Source organism: Symsagittifera roscoffensis, chromosome 6 (genome assembly GCF_963678635.1).
Source record: "Symsagittifera roscoffensis chromosome 6, txSymRosc1.1, whole genome shotgun sequence".
Classification (NCBI taxonomy): domain Eukaryota; kingdom Metazoa; phylum Xenacoelomorpha; order Acoela; family Convolutidae; genus Symsagittifera; species Symsagittifera roscoffensis.
This window is the reverse complement of record NC_087067.1, coordinates 43056193-43077709: the sequence shown is the minus strand read 5'-3', so window position 1 is coordinate 43077709 and position 21517 is coordinate 43056193. Positions and strand designations below refer to the sequence as shown.

General features: G+C 33.4%; 1 protein-coding gene across 7 annotated transcripts in view; it reads right to left on the bottom strand.

Moving 5' to 3' along the window:
• The window catches only part of LOC134847625 (uncharacterized), a 30093-nt gene extending 18623 nt beyond the window's left edge, over positions 1 to 11470 (bottom strand). The window contains exon 1 of one of the 7 annotated variants that reach the window (XM_063864770.1): positions 11352 to 11470. The gene's annotated coding sequence lies outside the window, so the exon portion shown is untranslated. The other 6 variants (XM_063864766.1, XM_063864772.1, XM_063864773.1 and 3 more) reach the window with 6 other exon arrangements.
• Positions 11471 to 21517: the final 10047 nt, after the last annotated feature.

The window sequence follows — 21517 nt, the reverse complement described above, 5'->3', positions numbered from 1 at the left end:
TCAGCTGAATATTTTTTTTCAAAAAAATTTTCCTGTGGAACTATGACTTGAGATAAATTGTTTCTGTAAAAAATATGTTATATAAAAAAACACAAAGAAACTCCAGTGTAATACATTATCGAAAAATTTTCAGTTTGATTTAATTCCAAAAAGATGATTTGAAAAAGATCTCTCAGTATCGATAAAAACTTGTCTGAAAACCCCTGTCACAGACAAAATTCGATAAGTGTGGAGAAACTATTTTCCATTTTGGCGATGAATTCTTTTTCTAATTTCACAATAAATGCATGTGTACACGCTATGTTTTAAAAAGCCTATCAAAAAATGTGGATTTATCATTGCTCCGACCACTGAAAGCGGGAAGGAAGTTTGTGTTCGAGTAGTTTTATTTTGGTTGTTTCCACAAAAATCAGGCACCTCAAATAATCATAAAAATAATTGTTTTGATATATTAAGTTAAAAACTTTCAGTTGCGATTTGATCGACACTAAAAAATTGTCAAAAAGTTTTCTTCGTGACGAGAAAAACTGGTTTGAAATGTTTCTTTTTAGTCCGATTCCGAGCAAGAAGGTATAAACAAAAGCTTTATTTTGGTTGCGAGAAATTTAGGGTGAACTCCCAATTGTACCAAAATTTCATTTGTACCAAAATAAAAATGCGGTCTAATTTGTAGCAAATTCTGATAAGACGAATTGTGAGCCAACGAATTATTAAACTCGTTATCTACCGCAGAAAATTAAATAGCAGAACAGTGACCGCCGCAGTCGCGCCAACGTGTTGCAAGCTTGCCAACAGAGGGTAGGACTTTTTACAAAAAATAAAAACCGATTATGGCCGCATAGCGCGCCTTCCGGCGACCTTAAACCCGAGCTATAATTAGTCGGCTTAGTAGTCGTTGGCCAACTGATTATTTTGGTCCCGACGCGATTGATTTTTTATTTTGGGTCAATTGAGACTGAGTTTTCATTTTGGTACTTGTGAATACCCACCAAATTAAGTCTTACTCCAGGAAACAAAATTTGAAGCCTAATTTAGCGCTTCCTTGATAATAACATATTATTAAAGTTCAGAAATAAAAAAGCAAAAAGTTTTGAAAAAGATTTTTTGTTTACATTTTGTTGTTCTCATATTGTTTTGTTTTTTCATGATTGGATCATGATTGGTTTTCTAAGCTTTTGTATTTCTTTTCATCGCACACACAAAAACACCACATTTGAAAACAAAATTTGGTCGGTCTTCGCTTTTCAGTTTAATTTTTCAGACTGGAAATTTTACACTGAAGTTAAAATTAAATTATTCGGGGATATTTTCAATAAGTTTATCTTTGTTACTGACTCTTTCAGCTCTTTACCAAATCACACCCCTTTTCATGTTTTCGAATGTTGAAAAAAACATAAACACGTCAGCACAAACACTATTTGGTGCAAGTATGATAGATCGGTCCCACCAAAAAGCAATATCAAAGATGAGTCAAGCAATTTTTGACTAAACTTCAAAAACCCAAGTAAACAAATGCTAGCCATGTTTTCGAAGTTTTTAAGGCCTAATAATTTTTCTGAGGGAAACCATTTTAATTTTAGGGACTGAACTATCATATTTGTACCCACTATTTTGTATGGTACTCACTTTTAAACATGTTAGATAACCAATTACGTATTTTCTTTTAAAATCTTTTTAAAAAGAAATTCGAAGAACAACGGTTTCTAAAATAAAAGAAAGTTTTTTCCGTCTGATTTTTTATTTTAGGTTGGGCTTTTAGGCTGGGCTCTGGTATTTTGTGGCAATTTAAAAACTTACCTTTGGGATTATGAGACAAACAGATCACCGGAAAGCAGATAGTACATGCGGTCATGTCTCAAAAGTCAGGCCCCGAAACTTACGCCAGTTTTATAAATTTTAAAGCTCAACGTTGCTAGATAAATAACAAATAAAAGTTCACTCAATCAGACCTGAAATACAACTAGTTTGGGTGATTTACTCAGTGAATGTGTAGCTTTCTATCCTAGAGTAACCTTAAACTTTGGTGTTCGGCTATATTCAACTTAAAATCTCAATTAATCACTAATATTTACGCAAGATTTGACCCCTCCTTACTTACGATTCAATTGGCATTTTTGAGCCTGTTGTATTTATTATAATAGTGTGAAATTGACGAAGATAATAACTTGAGACAAAAATTTTCTTGAATTTTAGAATATTATGTCGATGATAGCGTGCAAATTATTCCATATTTATGAAAAAGTTCATTGGCTCTAAAGGCGACGCGGCTGTTTTTTAAGTGGTAAAATAGCGCAATTGATTTTTTTATTTCCTCTTTTAGGTTACGGGGAGAGGCAAACTATAATAACTAAAAATAAATATATTCCGGGGATGGGTGAAGTAAAAGTTGCTTACGGGTCAAAAATAGTCTTTGTAAATAATATAAATATTGGAATAGGGACTTTCAAGCATTTGTTTTAATATCTGGATAGCGATTTGGAAGGAAAACAGTCCAACTTTGGATAAATATAATTTTTAATATTAGTGTTCTTTCTGGTTTTTGCTAGTTGTATAAAGAGAAACAAAGAATTAGAATTACTCTATCTACAGTAAAGTTCAATGTTCGAAATGGACGATACATTACGTAATATCACAACTACTATAAATTTTGCGTAGTACAGCTTTGAATATATACTAAAACACTTCGTGTTAAATCTTAGCGTCGTATAATATATTCGGCTTTATTTGCTCTCTTTATCCGGATTGATCTGAAAATGGACCAATCCCATTTGGCGAAACTGTGTGCCATCGCTTAAGTAACCAACACCAAACACCACCATTTAACTGAAAGCAGCAGAACTGCGCTGGACCTGGGGCGTTCAACATGTTACTCAGTATTTTCATTGTTTGTTCAAACTCAAAAACGCGAAAAAAACCTACTCAATTTATTTCAAGTGAAGTAAACATCACAGATTGTATCTTTGTGTCAGTGAAACTCTTATGGTCATTTAGGCTATGAAAACTTGATTTTACTAAGAGGAAAACTAATTTTGGGCTCTTAATTTTGCGCTTCCTTGGCAATAAGAAGTTTCCAAAAAATAAAAGTTTTTGGGCAAAGAATAGAACATTTTTTTAGAAAATAAATAACTTTACTTTTTGCTTGATAGTTTTTCTCATTTTTCGGGACAACTGCCATCAGTTATGCTAAAATCATCATTTTTTACGCTTGCGTGTAGTTCCTTTATCACACCAAACACAAAAACGACACTAATTTAAAGAAAAAAGAAAAAAATTGTACATTTTTATCGGAACATTCCGTGATCGATTCATTCTATGATACTTGCTCAGCAACTGGCTATCCCTGTTTCATGTAATTTTTAATAAGAACCGACCAAATTTGTTCAACTTGTAAAAAAAATTCGGCCAAATTGACATCTTCTCCCCATATGCCAGCATGGCATAAGCAGACAGGTCAGTAAGCAGGCAATACTCAACTCTGATTGGCTGAAAAACGTTTTCGAGTGATTCAGAATTTTAACCATCTTCAAAATAAAATTGATCAAATTCAGTTGATATTTGGGAACAACGGTATGAAAAACAAAAACGTTTAGAATTGTCAGGGAATTAAAATTATCCGAATGAATTAGGGGGATAGATAATTTTAATTGAAATATCTTATATTTTTGACTCAATAAAATAATTTCTGAATAGGATTGGCCTCAAAAATTATGAGCTTTTTAAATTTCAATGTTGTTTTTAAACTTCAGCTATTTTTAAACGTCATTCTAATAACAAATAAAATTCATAAACAATTTCATTTCGAATTTTATGAAATTTTTTTTCTTCACTTGATTTCTTCTAGATTATTATGCAGGAAAATTACTGTTCTTTTTGCACAGCAACCGCTATTCTTTGAATAATCGCTTCAAAAGAGAGATTACGTCTAGCTTTGCCGTAATAACTAACAGCTTGCTTGCTTCCTGATTATCAATGGGACGCGAAACGTCTTTGAAAAAAGACGATGTCCTAAAATTATTTGAAGGGATGGAATAAAAACAGTGTTATGTTTGTGGAATTTGCAAAAAACTTTTCAGGAGCTTTAAAAAAACAACATGGTGGCGAATGGAGCTGAGCACCTCGGACGGCAACATCCTGACAAACATAACGAGCTGCCAAAAGGAAGCGAATGGAATCAAGGCCATATAAGTCAAGATAAATTAAAAACGCCAATTCAAGAGTTTCTGGGCTGTGAAACGCATCGTTTGAACAACTCTAGACTTGATGCAATTAAAGATTTTGTATTTTTCCGTCAACTGATGCGATGTCCAAAAAATATGGGCAGACACGGATTGTAAATATGGGGGTGTTCGACCTGCTTAAGCACCCCAGAATCAAGCTTTGCGTAAGGCGCAACGCGAAGCTAACCTCAGAGGTTTTCTACGTTCTGGATTTTTGAAACTGATGCAACTGGACAAGTTTCTTGAATCTTAAAAACCAGCCGCTGATTAAGTAGTTTCGCAAGTGAGAAAAATTATCAAATTTCTTGGAAACAAATTTACTAACGAAGATTGCCATCAAACAGTTCAAAATTTTGTTCCAATTTAGTAGCAAAATATGAAAATTGACCGCCGCTTTGTTAGCAGCACTGTTGAGTTTTTCACAAGATAAGTAATCTCATTTGATTATAGCACAAATTGAAAAAGCCAATCAAAGAAACGAAAATCGAGCGCAAGAAAAATCAGGTATTTCTACTAGTTCTGGCCGTCCTGAAAGCTTCGAATCAAATCTCGACGAAGCCGTTCCCTGTTTCAGCTTAACACAAGTTCTTTGTGTTCTTTTAACTCCAGCTAACGCAAAACGAGCATCTACTGCTATCCATAAAGGTGGTAGAAAAAATAAAAAGTGAAATGAATCTTTCCACCAAAACATTTTTTCAGAAAAAAACTTGTAATTAAAAAAAATCAATTATTTAACTTCGAAAACATTTAAATTGAATTTTTTGACATTAATTAACATGGTTGGAACTTTTCTTACATTTTGCGCTCAGCTACCGGGTACACATAATTGGTTTGTAATACTACACTACCCAAATACGCTGATTGCAGAAACACAATAGCTAAAGATTGAAGTAATAAAAGGCTTGATAGAAATGATTATAGATGTTTTCATCCGAGAGACAATTTTGATTTCCACTTCACTTAACTTTTCATTTTGAAAAAAAAGTCGAACTGTTTTATAGAGTTTTTCTAATGGTGAAGCAAACACAAACACGTTTATGGGCCATATGCACAAAATTACTTTGAACTCATTACTATATGTATCTCTGTGTTGATATTTTTCTACAGAAATGTTTGATTATCCATCTCTTTTATTTGTTTTTTTTTAATCAAAAAATGTTTTTGTCAACATTGGGTGATCTTCAAGATCATTTTGTTTGTCATTTCAGGATGTATCAATTCTTCTGTCTGGAATCATTGAACTTCCTACAAATTTGATTTGGTTTTCCTCAAAAATTGTCGCCAACGATTTCGGTCAAATCCTATTTGAAATCCTGACTAAGTACGCCTACTATTACCATATGCACCGACTAACTCGAAAACAAAACAAAATGGTCTGAATTTGTCATAAAAGTGTACCCCATTTTCTTAGGTTGACTGCGTGTATCAAACAGTTGTGAACTTTCTCTGGTGATTTCAAATCCCTCCGTGCTAGTTTGTTCACGGTCGGGTAACTTTTGCCTGCCAAGCTACGGGCTCATGTTATCCTATATATTTCCCTATTTCCCTTTAAACTTGCACCCTCAATCGATACAACTGAACCCGCTAAAGCCGACAATTGTCCAACTAACCGACAATGCTGATATCCGAAAACTGCAAACAATAAGAAACCTTTTCTGAAATTTAACAAAAACTAATTTTTTTTGGTAACAAATCTCGATAATGCAAATATTAGAAAAAATCAAATTTATTGAGTAATTGGCAGATTTCGCTGAAATTTGTTTTTCTGGTTTTTTGAATTACGGGTGTTTGAACCCGCCCAATGGTTAGTATCGAGCAGTATGATTGAAGTTCTAAATCAGCAGAGGCCTGATATTATTTCAGAAAGTAATAATAATATAAATGTCCGCTTGTTTTACTCGCAAATCGAGCGCCACCCAAATCAAAAGTACCCTGTTATGTACTACCCTACCTTTTTTAAACCTCAATCCGAAAACTCAGTGGACCGATAGTTTTCCGTTAAGTAATACGAAGACAAAAATTTAAAATAACAGTTAATATTGAGCATTTCAAAATAATTAACTAACTTTAAATAATTTGCTAGCCTATGTAAAAGCCCTGTTTTTTTTGCGTGGATAAAATCTCAATCAAATTAGACTCAAAAATATATTGTTTGGCTATCCTAAACAGCTGTTAAAATTAGGTTTTCTTAAAGAGATGTATTATCTTCGACAGAATAATATGTTTCGGCTACAAGGACGTTCGGTTGATTGGAAGCACCCTGCTGATGGGCTCTCAGCCGTGTACCCTATTCCGTGTGATCCCTTCTGCTATTTTAGGTCATTTGGCTCATTCCAAGTTCCTTTGAGCTCCCAATTACAAATTCTCCTTGGCCAAACAACTTTATAGAGAAAAGGCCACTTAGATAGTGAATGCTACAGTAAACACCCGGTTTATATTGCAGCCATGAATAAATTAAGGTCGCCCTAAACCTAACTTGCAGCATAATTTCAGTTTTCGGTCACTTTCATTTTGAATCTGCCCACAGAAATAAACAAAAACAATGATTACAGGTATATCAAAACAACCTCTTATGTCGACCTGTACTTTTCACAACAAAGTTCTCAGCATACCACTGAAAAGTATGGAAAAACAAAATAGAACAAACTTTATTTTCGACTCGGATTTAATATGTTAATATTATTGCATACAGATTCTTTCAGCAAGAAACAAAAATGGAATATAATTTTGTGTATAGCTAATTTTAAATAATATTTTTTCCCCAAAATCTTCATTCGAAAACTACCAATTTTTGAATTTATTAGGCCATAGGCACCTTTCAAAAAAAATTGAATATCTAAGCAAACAACGAATATAAAACTGCTTACGATTTTTCCCTATCGCTTTCGGGAAAGAGAGACACAGGGGGAGTAAAGTTCAGAAGTCGGTAGAGAGGGGGGGGGGGGAGGTAGCGATAAGAAAAATTCAGAAATAGATTCTATCGGATGTGACTACCAATGTTACCAATGTGATGCCATTATATGATACTTTTTATAAGACTATTTTGATAGACTTTGTTGACAGGCAAAAACCGGAATTTCCCGGAAAAGGGCATAGCATTTGGTGTCTTAAATCGCAAAAAAAACATCAGCTGTTGAACGTTTACAAGTTTTTAATTTGAGTCAATTGCAACTGATCGGGGGGGGGGGGGGGGGGGGCAGTACAACAATGCCGAAATACAACAGTACCGAAAATGAAAAAATGTTCAACAGTGCCGAAAATTGATGATTTTCGGCACTGTTGAACAATAAAATGATTTTCGACACTGTTGTGTTGCCCTTAGAGGGGCGTTCAACAGTGCCGAAGTACAAGAGTGCCGAAAATATAATTCTAGTTCAACAATGCCGAAAATCATTCAAAATTTTCGGCACTGTTGAACACTTTTTCATTTTCGGCACTGTTGTACTTCGGCACTGTTGAACGCCCCCAACTGATCTTATAAAATATTGAAGAATTGGTAGTCAAATAATTGCTCACCTAATCACTTTTCGGGCGATGTTCGTAAAATTATTTGAATTATTGAAATTTTAGTTGAAATATTCACTGATCGCTGTAATACGGAAATGATGGGGTCAGTTTATACTCAATAATATTTTTTTTCTGACGGAAAACACCAAATTAGGAATCAGTCGCTAAAAAGTTGAGATATTTATTGGTGAACTGAAATTACAATGAATTTAAGAAAATGATTTGAAAAAATGGGAGCGGCAACTAATAATTCCTTAATTTTCTCCCAAATTTCTCAAAATGGCGCCCAAAATTCCAATTGGAGACAGCCAAAATAAAGAACTTTTTGTTCCCATGCTGGGCGTAACGGCGACATGAATAAATTAAAACTGTTCACATTTCAACACTTTCATTTTTTTGTTAATCTTCAGAATCAAAATCAACAATTCCCATTCATAAAGTTTATACTCAACAAAGAAATTTTAAGAACAAAAAGGCGTGAAATTTCCCCCACAGTCTTAAAAAAGAAGAACTAACTTTCATAAATAATAATAACTAGATTCAACAAAAGTTAGTTTTCAATCATTTTCATGGCATTTTGTCAATCAATATTCCAATCTTAATGCCCATTATAATAGAGAAACTTCGTCAGAAAAAAATTCACTTACCAGTAAATATTGGACTTGCTAGAGATTCGATTATCAAAATAAAGATCAATGATTGAGAACAATTTTCTCGATAGTTTTTTTGAAAACAAAGATATGTGAATTGTTAATTGAAGAGATGAAATTTAAATAGAGAGCGATGCATAATCCGTCGGAGCACAAAGAAACAATTGCTTATTTTTGTTTTCATCAACATCAACTCATTCGCTACCGCATTCTAGTTTTTTATTTGCTGTGAAACGCTTGCATTTGATAGGACAGGAAATTGTTTTCAAATAACAATTAACGGTATTTAAACTCAAATTTATAGGCAAATTTTCCCGGGAAAAGCGGTCTGAAATCCTCCTCGGATATCAGAAGATAAAAATTAGCAATATAGCAGCAAATATATACTAAAAATTTCAAGGTATCTGTATGAAAAAAAAACAAGAGAGCTTTTTGGTAATAGGTTTGCCGACCGAACGGAACAATCGATCGAAAATCACAATTTTAACCAATGTACAGCCGCGAACCGCTTCTCATATGTCCCTTCGTAGCTCGAAAAACCATAACCTCCCTTTAAAAACATTTTGTCCCTTTAAATTTTGCAGATGTTCAAATTGTACTTTTTTATCGTTACATACCGGAATGTGTTTTCTTCGGAAAAAGATCATCAAAAACTCAAAGACTCAAAAAATCGAAAACAAATTTGAAAGACTAAGAAAAACCTAGGCTAAATTTAAAGTCACAGAACAAATAAATTATATTTTCAGCTAGCAATTGACCGAAGAATCATTTTAATTGAATTTTCAAGCATTTATTACAAAAAAATTACAAAATTTTCAGCTAATTCTTAAATCAGAGAGGATTCTACAACAGACATTAGAGAGCAAGCAGCTCCTCGCTAAAATTTGTAGACGTAAATTAAACATAAAATAAAACAAGGATAGCCAGTTACGGTGCAAGTAGCACAGAATATTCCGACCATAGTCTTTAAACATTACAGACAAAAAAAGTTTTTATTTTTCAAATAAGGGTCGTTATTTCTGGGTGGCGATAAAAAGATTTGAACAAAAACTAGAAATCAAGCACGTTTGACAGCTATAGTAAAATAGGCAAATCAAACAACAATTTGTGAAGAAAAATGACTAGAAAAACAAAAAAAATCATAAAAAATCAAAAAAAAATATCGCAATTTTTTTCAATTTGTTTTCAAGAAACTTTTTGATTTTTTATAATTTTGATTCTCAAAATGGCCTACAAAAACTTCCAAAAATAACTTTACTCGAGTAAATCTAAAATTCAGCTTAAAATGTTAAGGGATTACAAAATGTCAAGGACGCGAATTTAATGTTTGCAAAAATATCTGAAAACAAAATTATTCTCGAAAACTTACCTTCAGCTGTTTTCCACTTCGAAAACTTGATGATTTTTTCGTTCAATTTTGTCATCTGAGTCTCAACTTGTGTGAGGTGAAAAGTGTTCACACGCTTATCCTGTTAACCTGATTGATGTGCAAAAACTCAACATTCACAGTGGTTAACTATCTAAGTTAGTTAAGTTATAAATGACAATTAAAATTAGTTATTAGAGAAAACTTATAATTGGAGCTTTCAGGTCAATGATTGTCTTCTTAGTTTTTATACATTTACTAGTAACCAAAAATATTATTATCATTTATCAGGAGCGCTCGCTGCAGGTTCTGTTCCGAAGTGAACAGGTAAAACTACTAGTAAATTAAGAACCATAACGTATGTATATATAAATGTGTATTGTTGAAAATTACTTTTTTGGCTCTGACCATCGAACGTTGAACTCTCTGATTATGCTTCAGCTATTGTTTATGATAAGGTGCCATTTCTACAATGATATGCGAAAGTTTGTAAACAGTGTCTCTGTACCTGTACCGCAGGACTAAGTATATGACAAGTTTGAATTCGAATTTGATTTTTTAATGTTATGGCTATTGATGTAGTTAACCAGCACTTTTTGTATCTCTCTTTTTTTTATACCAAACTCGCTAACCAACTAAACATTAATTAGAAAACGGAAAAAATCTTGATTATGTATCGGCAGGGGCGGATTATGGGGGACGCCCCCTCCCCCTCAGGGATTCGACCCCCTGCCGACCAAAAAGTTTCCCCTTTTGGTTCTATTTTATGACGTCCAGTTTTGTCTGCCCGATCTTGATATTTTTTGTAAAGGCGCCTTAGACGTCAATAGATACTTTTTTAGGGGGAGCGAGCACCGAAAAACGCAATTTTTTGCTGAAAATATTCCAAAAAACGCTGAAAAAATCCTTTTTTTTTAACAATTAGCCCGTTTTTTATAAATTCGCCTGCGGCGCAGAAAATTTGGTCAAAATAGGGTCTCATAATGATTTGGGAGAGCTCAGAAAATTAATTTGGTCGACCTAAAAAAAAGGTAGATAAAGTTTTCTAACATTTTTTGAAAATTCGCCTTTGCGTATGTATGAGTTTTTTGTCATTATCTGAACTTAATGATGAAAACTGGACTTACTTGAATTTCTTAGTTCTCTGGCTGAAATAGGTTTACGGTTTCAACGAATTGCGGGATCAAAATGAAAAAACAAAGAACTCCTCAGAAGAAATTTTCCCAAAAACGGGTGCTAGAGACCCTTTGAGTGTAGATTTCGCTGACACAACTGCATATGTAGATTCTGCTAAAAACCATATAAGACAACGAGTTTGAAATATAGTAACCGAATAAAAAACACTAAGGAATAGCAAACAAGTGTAAATGAATATGATGGGCAGAAGCAATTGTTTTCAGGGAAAAATGAAATTAATATATAATCAATTCAGGAAAAAAAAACGGATTTTTTCCTCAAGCGAATTCAAATTTTGATAGCACAACTGGTTTGCAGAAACGAGAAACTCTTTCAATTGTTTTGTTGCATCGTTTTTCTCTAAAATATATACTTTTTTGGTAAAGTTTTTTTAACCAATTTTCTCTATTTGGTTGTGAAGTTTAGTATACTTACCAAGATTATTTCGTCATTTGATGGTTTTAAAATAAATAGTACTCCAAAGTAATTCTTTGATTCAATTCTGAAAACTGTTTTGTGGAAATAAAACACAATAAGGATTTATGGCTCAATTATGTCAGTTCAATGAATCATAGCAGTATTAAAATTGAAATTTAGGTTAAATCCTTAAAGGTCAAATCAGCGTTTTTATACGAAAAAGGAAATTTAATCTTCTTTGATATGACGTTTTTGTTGTTTTCTTTTTTTGTCAGTTGCGGAGAACAAACAAAAAAACAATAAATACTGCAGTAATAGCTTTCTGTACTTCACTTCAATGAAGTAAGCACAAAATAGGTTATTTATTCCTCTACTCAATCCTATTTTTTCTATTACCTTTTATCCTAAACGTCCTAAATGCTCCTTTTCAGCGTCGCTTCCAGTCTACTTAGCCGATTATCAAAAACAACATAAAGCAGTCGCTTTTATTAAATTTAAAACAAGCAAATCTTGACGGAAAAGTAACAATAACTTAGTCATTTGAAAACTGAAATCGTGAACCACAAATTTAAAGTACCAACCAAAATGTGACCTGACGTGTCAATTCGTTTTTTTTTGTCGCTGTCTCAATTCGGAAAAGACACATTTCGGCTACTAGAGCGCCCGCGTGCCTGACTGGAGTATGGGTTGTTTGTGAATCAAATCGAAGTGGCGTCTCGCCTTAGTGAAGGGCTGAAAAAAGAAACATAAGAGTGAACTCTTTGTTTATCCAAACCTAGTCACGATATTTATTCCCTAAGCACCAGTGGAGCTGCAGTTAAAGGACACCGCCCAAAAAGCAGGTAGCTCTACAAACAGAACTATATCCGAAAACGACATGTAATATCCAGAAACTAAAATAAATCTATTAGTTAACTTAAGAACAATATTTGGTGATTTGGTCCAGGTAATTTACGTTGAATCAATTGTAGGTTACTGGGAACTACTCTCCAAGTACCTTGATAGGATACGATCCGACTTCGAGTGCTCGTTGATAATTTGTTGTGAAAAATTGCCATAACCATTCAGATTTGTATTTTGACCTTGTAAAGTCTACTTTTCAAAGCCAAAAATTGTAGAAATGGTGTCAATGAAATTGTTCATGAAAAAATATCATCATAAACTGTTTAAGAATCAAAGTTAGAACCAAATTAGGCTCTGAAACGTTTCGGCTCTTCGTTTTGTCGGCTCATTTCACTTTTGTAGCCGGTTGGACGCGCAGGATCAATATGACTGAAGAAAATTATGGATATTTTCTGAAATAACGGTGTATTGTATTACTACTATAGACCACTAGCTAGTAGTATGCTTTCTATATATATGCCGCCACCAGTCATACAAATCCTAGTATTACCCTAGAGGCAAAGAGTGCATTGACCGATTTTATTGGAAAAACAAATAATGTAGTAAGAGCATTATAAGTGCTTGGTCATGTATGAAGACCTTCCTCGACTGCAAGCGGGCAAAACACCGATGAATCCATTAGCAGATTTTACCCAAGATCAGAGTTCATCGAGTTATTGCACCAGATCTGTTCTCCTCAAAAATTAATTTTTTTCAATTTTTAAATAATAAAAAAAAAACCAAAAAAATCTTGCTCATAAACTTGACCATAATTGTTTTCCGATAAGTTCGCGAAATTTTTTTTCAAAAAAATTTGATTTTAAAAGTTTTTTTTTGTTTTGAGATCGTTCTGTGAAAGATGGCTAGTCGGCTTAGATCAGGTCAGGGCGGCGCCTCTTTGATCGCCCGGAAGGCGTGACCACCTGTCAGGCTTAACCTGAACCTGAAGTCACTGCAAAATTGATCCCCAATTTATTAGGAAAATCACTGAAAAGAAGGAAAACGTTCCTTTTTCACAGTAAAATAATCCTACAAAACACTTAAATATTATCCTTTACAATAGCAGAAAAAATACAACTAACAATTGTAAGCTAAAACTGCAAAAATGCATATCGTTTTTAGAGTTCAATGGCAACAGTAATATAAGAGCAGGCAATTATATCCGTTTACAAAAATATTTATATGTTTTTTTTCAATTATTTGGCACCTGCTCAAAAAACTTTCAAGTGTAAATAGCGACATGAGTAGCTAATAAACACTATTAAAATTCCACATTTTCCCCTGAACAACCACGCCTTCACGCAATAACCTATATGCAGCGGATATGAGTTTAGAGTTCCCATCAAAACAAACACTGAACACTTAGCTAAAAGGGCATCAATCTATTTTACAGAGTGCCCTCAATTTTTAGAATTATTATTTTTTGTATGTGTTTTTGTTTAAATTTTCAATGGTACGGCTTAGCCAAGACTCGAAAAGCATGACGTCATAAGATGACCTGAAAGTCACTTTCATTTGGTGAATAATTGATTCAAAGGACGAGCTTACATGCAATTTTCGTCATTTTTCTGTGTGTTGGCAAGTTTTGGTTGATCTGTAGCAAATAGAACAAATAAGGATGGGGGGAGGGGAGGGATTCGAACCAACAATTATCTGAATCCGGACTTTAACAACATCACCAATCCTGCACTGATAAACTCTTTAAAATATCCATAGTAGGTCATAGTTTACATGGTTTCTTAACGGGCGATTTTCTGAAAAATCGTTCAAACAATTGTAGAAAAATCTGAAGTATGTTTTAACTAACAGTACAATTTTCCATAGTAAAGTACCCAAGAATTTTTTTTGGGCGCGGCGGTTTTTCAAATTAAGGAGAAAAACTCAAGATATACGAAATAATGAGATTTTGTAAAAAAAAAAATTTTAGCATTACGAAATAAAACGTTTCAGAACATTAAATATTTAAAAGCCAGCATGGCAAAGCGGTACCTTAAATTCGACTCTTGTTTGTAATTAATGAATTAATAATGCCTTTTTGATTTAGTTTTCAGCTGGAACTAAGACCCTACGTAAACTTTTTCGTGCAGATACCGGAAATTCTGCTTTTATTTCATTTTGTTGTAAATATTTGTCAATAAATTATGAAGGATGCCTGTACGCAGGCATATTGAAAACTCGAGATGCGACCGAAATAGACTAAAGCTGCCTTACAGGTTTTTGTACATCATATGACATCGTTAAAAGGGCGCAGATGTTAAAACAGATTGGCAAAATGTATTAATATTGCATAAGTAAATTTTAGAAGATTGCCTCAATTACAATGAGATGTTTTTAAAAGAGCAACTTGTTTCGATACTTGATTTAGATGATTTTTTCAGAACCTTTTAGGGAAGGTTCCAAATTCCGCCCAGGTTAAGGTTTGTAAAGTAAAATAAAAACATGAACCGTGCGATAAAAATCTAGATTTAGACAAAACATAGTCTTAGAAAATTGCCTCAAAACTGTGACAAAATAAGCCAAAAAAGAATTGTGCCAAGTTCAGCGTAATATGGCCAGGCCAAACGAGGGCCAAAAAAAATAATAGAGATCAATTTTGGCTGAACCCAGCTCATATAGTTCGACGATTAAAGATAATTACCACGAACGTCCAAAACTGTTCGACTGAAAAAAGAGTAGAATCGTATTGGTTCGACGCAGCTCATATAAATCTGAGTATCTATTTTTGGGACGAAGGAGACAACATGGCTGACTCTGAATTGTTTTTTCTCACTTTTCGGAAAACCCATGCGATCATGATAGTTTTCAAAACACTGTCACAAAAACTTCAGTACCACAGAGAAATCTTAATTCGGCAAAACCAGTTGCTGTGCAAGTATCATTGAACATTGAATGCTGTCTCCTCTCTCTCTCTCTCTCTCTCTCTCTCTCTCTTCTCTCTCTCTCTCTCTCTCTCTCTCTCTCTCCCGTAAAACGCAAAATTACTACCAATTAAAGTTTTAACATAATAATGGACTACCGCTTGAGAATTTTTTTTTGAGTTATGTAAAACAAGCGGAGAAACTAAACCTATGTCAGAATTCCTCCCAGCTTTGTGAAGTGGTTGGAACAAAAATGCCTAATTTTGTGAATCATTTTTTTATAATAACTTTGGTTGCACTTCCTTCACCATGCCAAAGTTTGAAGAAAAATCTTAATGATATCTGCACTCAGTTTCAATGGTTAAAGATTGATTATATTATGATTTTAGCACCAGTCTTACTAAAATTGAGAAAATTTTCACTATAAGCCCTAAAAATGAATAATTTTTTGTTCAGTATATACTGTCAATTGTTTTTATTGAGTGGTAATTGAAACTTATTGCAGCTGAGAGAATGAAACATTAAATCATAATGTGGTTCCTACAAATCGCAGAGGAGCTATCAGTAGGCCTTAACAGTCCCATCGAGAATAGTCCATTTGTATTATCTGCCCACATTCCAGACTGTGTTATTTTGTTGAGCGAAGCTCTTTTTTTGCGACTCAAGGACGTTTTTCTTGCGTCTAGAACTTTCACGTGGTACCACTGTTGCAGCAAAAATTGGTCAGGCTGTGATAAACCTGAAGCTAGAGGTCAAATGAGAGCTCGTCCTCACACACTATCATCGCCATAGCATGCGATCGAATACACAATCTGGCGATTTCAAAGTGAACGATTTACCACAATGCTAAGTGCCTAATAAGCGAGTGCCCATGAGTAATAATTCATTAATTTGTCATTTTTTGTCACTATCTATAAAATTACATCAAAGTCGTACACAAATCTCAAGTTTACTCCCCCAAACAGTTAACCTACGTGGGTGGTGGTGGGGTATAAAAACTTGCGAGGTGGGATGAGTAAACAGAAGAATAATCCCCCTTTCTATGTTAAAAGACTTGGGGTGGGTAAAAACTGTAAATTTAGGGGGATTGGAAAGGGTAAAATGTAAAAACGTTAGGGGTTTTAGTTGGGGTTGGTGTTAAGCTCTAGTAAACATGCAATGGGATCAGTTGACTTTTTCGATTTTTCACCTATTTTGCTTGTTGTAAGTGAACAAGACATGGCATGAAAGTTTTTGTTAAATTTTGCAAAATTACTCCAAAAAATCGAAATTAATTTCCAAGCGAAAGGGGATTGTACCAATTCTTTTGAATTATGATGGATTTTATTTCAAAAAAATTGATTTTCAAGAAAATTTTTGAAAAAATAAATATCGTTTTACAAACAACTTTTTTCTAACAATAATCATGTAAATTTGCAATATCATCACTTTCTTTGTCCAAGTCTTACATCTGCAATGAATTAAACTGGATTTTTTTTTGTCTCGAAAACCCATCATAAAAAAATAAAGTTCGAATTATCTGAAATTGGGAACGCTGAGAACCGGTTTTTTGAAAACATTGCTTTTCGAAATTTCAAAAGAGGAAAGCCTTGTATTCCGATTATTATCAATCATACCTTACCTAAAAGTATCTACATATAATGGTCAACAAAGCTTAGTTCAGGTGTAATTCTTTTTCAAATTTTAAAAACTACTGATAATCCACAATTTTAGCCAAATTTTTAGAAACTTCTGAAGAGAAACTGCAATTGTTGAGTTCCGTTGCAAGATATTTTCAAATTATTCAAATTTTTCCTCCACACCGCGATCATTTCATGATTGCTTTTAGCACTTTTCTCGATTTTTTCGATTTTTAACTCTAAACTCTACTACAAAAATTATTCGTTGTTTTTTTTTTACGTTTTTAAAAACCTTTTTTCCTGCCAAAGAAAAAACAGCAGTTTTTTTTTCGAAGCTGCTAAACACCTGAAATATCTGCACTGAGATACAATTGAGTTAAAACATCATTTTGCTGATTTGCATTGCTTTTGATGAATGTGTTTATGCCCTCCATGACTAAGGATTTTTATCAATTTCAACAGATTTCCGAGTTTAAAACATTTCAAAAAAATCAATTGCAGATGTTTATTTCAGACCACAAAATTGATTATAATGTCACTTTTATCGATTATTTTAGAAATTTTTTTTACAGTCACTATAATCAATTACAATTTTATTGCATTTCAAAGCTAAACTCGATTATTTTGAAGAAATTGTGCAAATTTTGCAAAATTTTTCGTGACAGGTCTTCAATGTCATTACAATAAAACAGATAGCCCCGCAGATACGTGTTTCTGACAAATATCATATCAAAAGCATTTTTTTCTTAAATATCAATTCAAACTATTATATGTCTTTCTAAATTTTAAATTTTCCAACAATCTTTGCTTTGAGAAATCAAATTTCAATAAACTGAGTGAAGCTTCTTTTTAAGGGCGCACGTTAGAACTATTTCAAAATAAAAAAAAGTTTCGATACGCAAGTATATTCTATTTTACTGGGAATTATTGACCAGAAAAGAATGGTCTCAAAAGATGACAAAAACAAAAATTTACCAGCGATCAAAGTTTTATACACGGATAATGAATGCAAAATCTTAATAGAAAAGACTTTAATTCTGTTTTTTTGTTTATATCAACAATGTCACAATCAAAAAAATTTTAAATTGATCTTGGAAATTTGAAGCATTTTGGGCTTCAACAATTTCACAAAACTCTTTGATCCCTAGCGTGATCGATCCCTTGATCTGCATAGGCCCAGCCGGGTGTGCACGAGCCTGTCCCAAAAAACTTGTTTTTTTTTTAAAACATTTTTTGCATTATTCAACACTACAAACTCGTTCCAAAACGACTTGAGTCAATAAGCCAATTGATTTTTAAAAATCTATCCTCGGTCTGAAATTCGTAAATTCGCTAATACTTCTTTAGTAAAAAGTATTTGACACCAGTCAAAGGGCAGTCGAAACATTCAAGGCTTAGACTTGAAACGACCAGGCTTGTTTTTAAATTATTTTTGTTTTTTTTTTGTAATCGAACTCGAAGTGATAAACATGAGCCGCCGCAGTTTTTGTGATTTCGTATTCCAGGTAATTGTTGCGGAAGGCTCGACTAGCATAAGGTTTGAAAACGTGAAAATCTACAGACTAGCATTTCAAAACCAAAAAAAGATAGACTGGTGGATTCGAACCTACGCAGAAATAAATTACAATCATTCGAGACAAACGCGTTAATGATCATGATGGCTTGATGATGGCTTGATGACAATCATGATGGCTTGTTGACGAAATATTGATGGCGAAAACTTTTGCTTCCTTTCCATTTACTTTGTCTAACGACAAATTTTCAAATAGAAGAGAAGCGTAAACTCTGGCCATCAAAACTTGAATGATCTGCATCATAATATTTCCGTTTGAATTATTATGCAGTCTTAACGATACGTTGAATATACCGACCTAATTATCCAATGATTATGCGCATATTCAGCATTATTCTAACAAAAATAAAAGACGGGACTCATTTGGTTGTTGTTGAAAGCTACAGGTTTAAGAAGTTTAGTAAAACCAGAAAAACCCAGTTTTTTTGTCTCAAAAATCCATCATAACTAATTAATGTTCATGGGCGTTTGGACAAACTTAGTGTCTTAAACATCTTTGTGATGAAATTGTGAACGCTGAAAACTGTTTTTTTTTAAACATTGCTTTTCAAAATTTCAAAGTCGGAAAGCATTGTTACCCAATTATTATTAATGACACCTTAGATAAAAGTATCTGCATAAAATAGTCGACAAAGTTTAGCTTAGGGGTAGTTCTTTTCAGATACTACAAACTATTGATAATCAACAAGATTTAAACACTTCTGATAACAAACTGCAACCGTTGAGTTTCGTTGCAAGATTATTTCACATTATTCAAAATTTACTCCAAAACGTGATCATTTCATCATAATTGATTTTAGCACTTAAATGTTTTTTTTTCGATTTTTAACTTTAAACTGAACTCCACATTTTGAAAACGCTACTGAAAAATTATTCGTTGCTTTCTTTATACGTTTTTAAAATCCTTTTTTGTCTACCAAAGAGATATTAGCAGTTTTTGCTTTTTTTGAAGCAGCTAAACAACTGAATTATCTGCACTGAGATACAATTGTGCTTAAACAAAATTTTGATAATTTTGATGATTTGATTCGGCTTTTGACGAATGTTTTTATATCCTCCCGGACTGAGCACCCACGGATTTTTATCAATTTCAATGGGTTTCCGATTTTAAAAAATTTCAATAAAATCATTTGTAGATGCAGATTTTAGACCACAAAGTGGAACATGTTGTCATTATAATCAATTATTTGGGAAAGAAGTCTTTACATTCAGTATAATCAATTGCAATCCTATTGCATTTCAAAGCTAAACTCGACTATTTTGAAGAAGTTGTGCAAATTTTGCAAAAATTATTATGTCATGTCTTCATAGTCATTACAATAAAACAGATAGCCCCGCAGATACTTTTTTCTAACAAATATCACATCAATAGCGTTTTTTCACAAGTATCATTTCAAACTATTATATATCTTTATAAATTTTAAGCTTTCCAACATTCTTTGCTTTGAGAAATCAAATATCAATAACTTGAAGGAGACTTCTTTTTAGGGGCGCATAATTGAACTATTTCAAAGTAAAAAAATTTCGATACGCAACAAAATGCTATTCTTTAGGGTGACCAGAAAAGATGGTCTCAAAGACGACAAAAACAGAAAATTACCAGCAATCAAAGTTTTATACACTGTTAATGAATGCAAAATTTTAATAGATCCTCGGTTATCGGTTCCTTTATGTCAGTCACTGAGCATTGTAATTAATAAAAAATTTGCTTTATAGAAATTTACTCTCTTCAAATGGAGAAAAGAAAAATTGCCCTCGGGTTTTTTTTCAAGTTTGCTCACAAAAAAGGCAAGTTTGTTTTTCTACGAGCTTAACAAATCTGAAGTAGAATCCGGAATTAAGCGTGGTTATACGGAGACAAATTGTCTCTTTTTGGAAACTTGATATTGTTGTCAACTATTTCAAAGTTATATATTCGTGATGCATCTCAGATCTCTTCTGACTATCCCGAACGATACCACGCGACAGCTTGCAGTCCATCGCACTCTCTTTCCGGATAACAAATCAGCATTCGTTCCATCTCTTGACGGACAACATTGTAGGCCTTATGTTGCACTTCAGGTCGTTCATTACGACTTTGCGCCGCGTAATACGAGCACCGCCTGATGGTAGTTTCCACGAATCTGCTTTCACAAATACAAGAGCAGCAATGGGAAGTTCGTCTTTTCTCATTCTCAATATATGGCCCAATGAATTTGAGTGGTCGTTTTTGAAGAACTTCGGTAAAACTTTTTTTAAGCTTCGATACTATTCTTACCGAATGTGATGGCATAACTCGATACTTTTGGTTTGATTTGTATATACTTTTCATTAACGACTTCCAAAAATCTGAAGATAATTTAGATTAATATCCGAATTAATGTTCATGCTGGCGAGAAGCCACTGATTTTCCGCACACAAAGAAGAAAAAATGCGGTTGATATAATTTATCAGTTTTTGGCAGGAGCTACTTAATTTGAAGAAAACATTTTCATCAAAATAAAAATTATAATCATTGACCTAATTACCCTCAATTGGCCAATGAGACTGCTTAGTGTTTCGTAGACAATTATCTGCCAAAACTCAACTAATTGGAACACGACTTTCGACCTTAATTCATTCAGTTTTTGACTCCGAATCTGAGTGTAGACTCCGAATCTGACTTTGAAAAAGTTGAAATTATCAAAAACTAAGCAAAAACTTATTTCAGAGCTGAAGAAAATTTTAAGAAAGCTTCAGTACTGTTTAGTCCGTTTCGCTCACGCCACTTAGACCGGAAATTCACTTGGCACGAATTTGACCTGTGACTGATAGACTCAGCGGAAACTGTTTTTCACCGCGGAACCAGTACTTAAGTTATGGACTTTATTTTTTCTATTCAATGAATTAAATCTTTGTACGGTTATAGCGAACTAAATCAGTAATTGAAATAAAAATACAAAAAGCGTGGCTTGACAACATGAACGCACGCACGCACGCACGCAACTCAATGCTTACATGCGTGATGTCTTCTGCCTGGAACCCGTGTTTGTGCAACATCACGATCATGATTTCTTAAAACACGCATAAGTGGCAGTTTAATGAGTTCCAAATTGAATTGAAGCAGTCATTTGATCTTAGGTTTTTTTTATTACGGTTAAGAATTCCCAATAAACCCTTTCTAGTTTAAATTAGCTTGAGAATGGGTAAATTGAGAAAAAAGAAAAACACCATCTCTTTTAAAAGCTGTTAGAAAAAACATTATTTCTGTTTTTTGATTATTTCATCAATGTC